The following is a 7,495-nucleotide window of genomic DNA, read 5'->3' as shown; positions in this document are numbered from 1 at the left end:
AATATCCCTACTACAAAGCCCAAATCTAATATCCCTAGTCCCTACTATAAAGCCAGCCCATTGTGAAACTCCAATTATTATTATTATTTTTTTTTTTTTTGCTTGAAGTAACAATTAATTTAGATGATTTTTTTTTTTCGGCTGAACAAACCACAATTTAGATGTTTATTAATATTTCATGTTGTGTTTATTTTGTATAGATGTTTATTAATATATATTTTTAAAGGTGGGAATTTGTGAATCCATGAGTCTAAGCCGTAAAATCGAATAGGTTTTAGATTGGATTGAATCTAATCTAAAAAGGTTTTGAATCATACAGGGATAGAAAATTTTCTAATCTGCAGTTCTGAATCGGATTAATTAGTGGCGAGTACAGAGCCACTCATACTTGATCTAATGTTGTGTGTGAATCTACTGATGAATCGACACTTTTTCGGCTGCCGGACTTTGGACAATGTCTAAATGTTTATTATTTGGATCAAATTGTTTTCAAAGAAAAGAGGTGATCTAACAACAATATTATTGATAACAATTTTCAATTTCATGATAAAAAAACTTTAGAATGACATCAGACAATTTGTATAGGAGTAGGTAAAATAAGAATTAAAGAACAACAAACCACATATCCTTGCTACATATTATTAGGACGAAAAAGGATAAAGAAAGAAAGCAGATCAAAGCATGCAAACAAATTAGCACATGAACTTAATTGTAAACACATTAATATGAAGGGTCAAAATAAAAGGGTCCGGCCTCGTAATGCAAAACATCACGATGTCCTTGCTCATCACCATTTAGTCGTTCTACAATAACGTCTCGGCAGTTAATTGGTGCTAAAAGGGCTCCCCGACGTGCAGGCGAAACAAAACAACCGGTCGCATCGGTTCCTCTAACAGCTATCCAGCAGAGATCGCACTGATTTGGATGAAAGAGAGAAGTTTCTAGTGTGTTAAAAGTAATCTCAAAAAACCCATTTGTGTCTGTCACAGAGTCGCTAATTGTAGTTCTCTTCTCACCACATCTAAGCACAACGTCTGTTCCGGTAGGTAATGTTGTTTTTCTTTGAGTTGCAGGGAAGGGGCATTCTACAACACCAAAAACACGCACTTGGCGTATTCCAGTAATATCCGGGATGATATTTCGATCAACAATGCCTTCTAACAAGTCAGAAGAGGCCATAGAGACCATGCAAATGATCAGCATATAGGAGAGGAACATAGATCGATACCCCATAATGAAACTTGTATCAAATGAGAAATCCGATTCGTGTTGCTATATGGAATTTGACTTCAACAAAGAAGTATTGAAGCTTTGCTTTTCTGCTTGAAAGTTTGGGAACAAGACTATACCTATTTATAGGTTTCGAAGTATTTCAAGTTTATACCCGACAATTCTCCTAATTGTTAAATTACCAAATTAGTTCATTCCACGTTCTAAACCACCAAATGCTGTTTGGTAGAAAAGAAAAAAAATGTTGGAACAAATACGAATTAAAAAAAAAATACGAATCTTATAAGCTAGTGTGATTTTATCTTATCGGACCGAATCCCCTCCCACATATAAGATCAACAAATATGAGTTGTCTTCTATTATAAAAATATCATATATTTGCAAATTAAGTACTAATCAATCTTATATGATCTCTGTTTAATTAACAAAAGAAAGGACCTCGTAGGATCTCAATCCCAACAGAAAATAATAATAAGAAGAAATTCCATAATTAGTCGTAAGCACGTACAGTACTATAACAAAAATCACTAAAACAATCCCCATGTCTTTTATTATAATATGCCAGGTCTTATATAACTGATTTTAATATATGTGTATGGTTTTAATAGCTCTAATATTTATCGGTTGATGAGTATAATTGTTTTAGTCCTAAAATATTGATCATCTGACGGTTATAATTAAATTAAAAAGTTGATCAAAAAAATATATGACAATTGATGAAACTGAATTCTTATCATATCACGTTATTAAATTTTTATATTTAATGGGTAATCATAATGAAACTTAACCATTAAAAATTTTTATATTTACCGAGTAACTACAATGGAACTTAACCATTAAAAACTCATTCATGAATATATATTTGACTGGATTGTGATTTTCTTTTTATTTATTATTGAGTTTGTCCATGTAAGCATTCGATTTTGCAGACCACCATATATTATGTCGTGGCAATTGATTTGCCAGAGAGGTCAAGTTGATTTTGCTTTCTCAATTGCACCAATTATCGAGTGCTCAGACCCTAAATTGTTTGAAGTTATTTTTACGCTTTTAAGATCACATAAAAAATTTTCGTGTTATCATCTTCTCCGTTACTTTTTCATGTCGGGTTTTTCGGCAAGGTTGTATTCCCAAAGTTATTTTTAACATTTGGGTCAACTCTAAACTTTTGGTTGAGTTAGTTAGGCTTAAAATGTTGGAGAATATAAGTGTAGAGGATTAAAAGAATGTAGAAAATAAGAGGGTTTGAGACGTACAAGAATATTTTCCTTTAAAGATTTATTTGCACTCGCTTCACAAAATTTACTAATGAGTTTCTATTGTAAATAACCCCCAAGATACAACAAACTATTGAATACAATATCTAACAATAATAATGTCCTCCAGAACATAAATTATTCTTGTAAATTTTCTGGAGAATTAATAAAGATAGAAGTGTTATTTCATGAATGAATGCATGCTCTTCAAATATTACAAGTTTACAACCATTCACATAATGATACCTCTTCAATGTACAAGTATCTTTTCATAGATTAATGCATCCATTACAATAGATATATTCATTTCTAATAGATATTCTGATATGTGTGAACATATCACAAATCGATGCGATGGTTTGAAACGATTTAGATCACAAAATCACACACAAGCACGTTTCATGCAATATTAGGCGTGACATCGGATGAAAAACCCGCTATAGCGGGTTCAACAGAACCCACAGCCTCAAAGCATCAACTCGAAACATGTTGCACCACGTCTACTGTGTGTTGCAGCACACTAACACAGTAGAAAAGCCACTGTCCATTTGTGGCGCTGTAATTGATGAGTAAGTTTTACTCACTCATTTGGTATCGTTTTATACTTAATATCTAGTTGGTTTCGAGGTTTTTTGTTAGTTTTTATGTGTGTTTTCGTTCTTTGATTGAAGGATAGGTGGAAGTCTCTGATTTGGAAGGTTTTGGACAAATTTCGGTAGAAAAAGACAGCAATCATAGCGCTTAGGTGCCAATCTATAGCGCCTTGGCGCTGAGTTATACGGAATCAGCAATTTGGGCAGAACTGGTGGCACTTTGGCGCCAGTTTGTAGCGCCGCGGCGCTGAAATCCGGCAGAAAATGTGCACTGGGCAGAATGGGCAGCGCTTAGGCGCCCATTATAGCGCCACAGCACCCAGGAGTTTGACACAACAGCGCCGCAGCGCTACGACGTGAGAAATTACGCGTTTTGAAGGCCAATCGTGAGAAAACTTACCTGTTTTGACCCTAATGCTCCGAAACATATAAATAGATGATTCTAGGGCAATTAGAGGGGACTTTTAGACTGTGCAATGACGGCTGGCTTTTGAGAGAGTATTCAAGAGAAGAAAAGGAGAATTTTGATGGAGAAGAAGAACGGCTCAAATCCGGAGACGGAGACGCTTCAATTCAACTCCAAACTAGTTCTTTTCTTTCCTTTCCAATGATTAAGACTTTGTTTAGGAATTTATTTTGTTTAGATATGAACTAATTCCTTTTTCTAGGGCTACGATGTAGCCGGATTATGAATGTTCGAATTCTCAATCTTCTTTTTAAGTAATTGATGTTTAATCTATATATGTTGAGTATTTCAATTTATTCTTAATGCTTGTGATTGTTTGGCTAACTATTACATGATTTTGTATTTAATTTGAGACTGAGAGGTGATAATTGAATAAGCCCTTAATTGAAATACCACGAGTTGTTCATAGGATAGAGATATCTATGATGCTTGTGCACTTCTTTTGAATTTCTTGCACTTAATGATTTTCAATAGGTTTAGAAGTCTGACAGAGATGTAGATTTTGCTTGTTGGATTAATATTATTATTGCTTGAGAAAGAATAATAATTGTTTTAGAGAAATTGCTGTCAATATAGGATTGAATGTTAATTTTCTTGAATTATGGGAATTTGAACATGATTAATTTGGTGAAATCGGAAACCCTAGAATCTTAATCTATTGAATTTTCATCCATTGCTAGCATTGTTTAATTTATTTAATTGTTTTAGTTTTACTTTACTTAATTTTATAAACTCTCTTTTCAAGTATTCAAATAAAATTAGGGTTAATATAATTTCAGTAATTAGTAAACAACAATCCTCGTGGGACGATATTCTTATTCACTATTATATTACTTGATTGCGATAGCGTATACTTGCATTACGATTTTTCACAACAAGTTTTTGGCGCCGTTGCCGGGGATTGTTTTGTTTTTACTAATATCGATACCAAATAACTCTAGTTTTACTTTGGATTTTATTTCGTTATTTATTTGCTTGTTCTTGTTTACTGCTCTGCAGGAGCTTACTTTACCTGCATGCGAAAGCTTCGGAGCAACAGTCTACTACCTCTGGATTTAGAAATTGAGCGTACCTGTCGAAGAAACCGAAGAGAGAAGAGAGAAGCTGCCATTCAGTTGCCAGAAGTGATGGCTGATCCTGAAGGAGAAATAAATGGGAATAATCAACCATTGAACAATCCACCGGTGGTCAATCAGCCAATGGCTTTGCGAGATTATGCATTGCCACCAACCGGTGTTCAACCAGTGATCAGGAAGCCTGCTATTCAAGCGAATAATTTTGAATTGAAGTCGGTAATGTTGCAGATGATTCAAGCGATCTAATTTAATGGATTGCCGAATGAAGATCCTAATGGTCACATTGCAAATTTTCTGGAGATTTGCGATACTGTCAAATACAATGGAGTTAATGATGAAGCTCTTCACCTTCGTTTGTTTCCTTTCTCTTTGAGAGATAAAGCAAAAAGTTGGTTGAACTCACTGCCGTCAAATTCGATCACTAGTTGGGAAGACTTAGTTCAGAAGTTCCTTTCTAAGTTCTTCCCACCGGCTAAAACAACGAATATGCGCATTGAGATCAATAATTTTGCTCAATATGAAGGTGAAACTCTATATGAAGCATGGGAGAGATACAAGGAACTGCTGAGAAGATGTCCTCATCATGGTCTACCTAAATGGATGCAAGTCCATAATTTTTATAATGGATTGAGTGGCACTACAAGAACTCTAATTAATGCATTTGCAGGAGGAGCGTTAATGAAGAAAACTGAAGATGAGGCATATGAGTTGCTAGAAGATATGGCAACCAATAATTACCAGTGGCCTAGTGAAAGAAGCATACCAAAGAAGACAGCTAGACTACATGAAGTTGATGCCATTACTAATTTGACTGCCCAAATTGCTTCTATTTCCAAACAATTACAGTCAATTGACAGCCAATGCCATCCAAACATCATCTCCAGTGTGTGAGTTTTGCAGCGGATCTCACCAAAGTTCTGAGTGTCAAGCGGACAACCCATTTGCACAGGTACAAATGGAGCTGGCTCAATATGTGGGAAATTTTAATAGGCAACAGAATAATCCTTACTCCAACAGGTTTAATCAAGGGTGGCGTAATCACCCAAACTTGTCTTGGAGAAACACTCAAAATGTGTTGCAGCCTGAACAGAGCAATCCACCACAAGAGGAGAGGGTGAATCTAGAAGATGCAATGGCACAATTGGCTACCTCTCACACGCAATTTATGAATGAAACCAAGACAAATTTCCAGAATCAATCGGCTCAGATCAGAAGCTTGGAGGTGCAAATTGGTCAATTGGCTAGCATGTTAAATGATCGTCAACAAGGTAATTTGCCAAGTACAACGGTGGTGAATCCAATAGAGCAATGCAAGGCCATTACTTTGAGAAGCGGGAAAGAATTAAATACACTCCCAGAGCCTAAGAAGTCTAGCAAATGTAGTGAAGAGGCTTCGTCACCCAAATATACTCAATCTTTGGAGAAGAGTGGTGAAATTCCTACAGCTCAACAACCTTTGCCGGTGGAGCCATCACGAAGGATCCCATTTCCTCAACGCCTTCGGAAGGGTAAGCTTGATAAACAATTTTCAAAGTTTCTGGACATCTTTAAGAAATTGCACATAAACATCCCATTCGCCAAAGCTCTTGAACAAATGCCAAGCTATGTGAAGTTTATGAAAGATATCCTGTCAAACAAGAGGAAACTTGAGGATTATGAAACAGTTGCACTTACTGAAGAGTGCAGTGCCATCTTGCAAAAGAAGTTGCCTCAGAAGCTCAAATATCCAGGGAGTTTTACCATCCCTTGTTCTATTGGAAATTCTATTTTTGAAAAGGCACTATGCGATTTAGGTGCAAGCATTAACTTAATGCCTTTGTCAATTTTCAAGAAACTTAGGCTAGGAGAAGCAAGACCAACTACGGTCTCATTACAATTGGCCGATCGCTCCATCAAACACCCGAGAGGAATTATTGAAGATGTACTCGTCAAGGTTGATAAGTTTATATTTCCGGCTGATTTTATTGTCTTGGATATAAAAGAAGACGAGGAAATCCCCATTATACTTGGGAGACCATTTTTGGCAACCGGTCGGGCTCTCATTGATGTGCAAAAGGGTGAACTTCGCCTAAGAGTACAAGAGGAGGAGGTGATTTTTAATGTATTTAATGCTCCCAAATACCCGCAAGCGAGTGATAGTTGTTTTCGAATTGAAACAATTAACACCTTGATCATTGAGCATCTTGGCCAACCTCAAGAGCCTTTGGAAGCTTGTCTAATTTATCCAGAAACTATTGCAATAGAAGATCATGAAGCTATGGAGTTTGTGCACTGGATGGATTCTTTCGGATCTAACAATCGGAGGTACTTTAAAGTTTTGGGACGAGGCCCATCACGCCCTCTTCCATCAATTGAGAAACCACAGATGCTTATTGAGATGGATGAGTTCCGTAATGATGCATATGAGAAAGTCAAGATTTACAAGGAGCGAACTAAGGCTTGGCATGACAAGCACATCTCAAGAAAAGAGTTCAGGTTGGACCAACAAGTATTGCTTTATAATTTAAGGCCGCGCTTATTCCCGGGAAAGCTCAAGTCCAGATGGTCAGGGCCATTCACCGTGGTGAGAGTATTTCCCTATGGAGCAGTTGAAGTCACTCATGATGCAAAGGGAACATTCAAGGTCAACGGGCAACATTTGAAGCCATATATTAATGGTGGCTTTAATCAAAAGAAGACCACCATTCTCCTGAACTCACCATAAGAAGCAAGACGTCAGGCTGATGACGTTAAACCAAGCGCTTCTCGGGAGGCAACCCGAGCCTTCTAAAATCTTTTTATTTATTATTATTATTATTATTATTATTATTATTTATTTTATTTTTAGTTTACTTATTGTGTTTTAAATTGATTGATAGGTTAATAAACAAGTTT

General features: G+C 36.2%; 1 non-coding gene across 1 annotated transcript; it reads right to left on the bottom strand.

Moving 5' to 3' along the window:
- Positions 1-5,107: 5,107 nt before the first annotated feature.
- LOC112090379 lies at positions 5,108-5,211 on the bottom strand. The gene has a single exon (XR_002901626.1). It is a non-coding gene; the product is annotated as a small nucleolar RNA R71 (small nucleolar RNA).
- Positions 5,212-7,495: the final 2,284 nt, after the last annotated feature.

This window comes from Morus notabilis, unplaced genomic scaffold (genome assembly GCF_000414095.1).
Source record: "Morus notabilis unplaced genomic scaffold, ASM41409v2 Scaffold305, whole genome shotgun sequence".
Lineage (NCBI taxonomy): Eukaryota > Viridiplantae > Streptophyta > Magnoliopsida > Rosales > Moraceae > Morus > Morus notabilis.
This window is presented reverse-complemented; position numbering and strand designations above follow the sequence as displayed.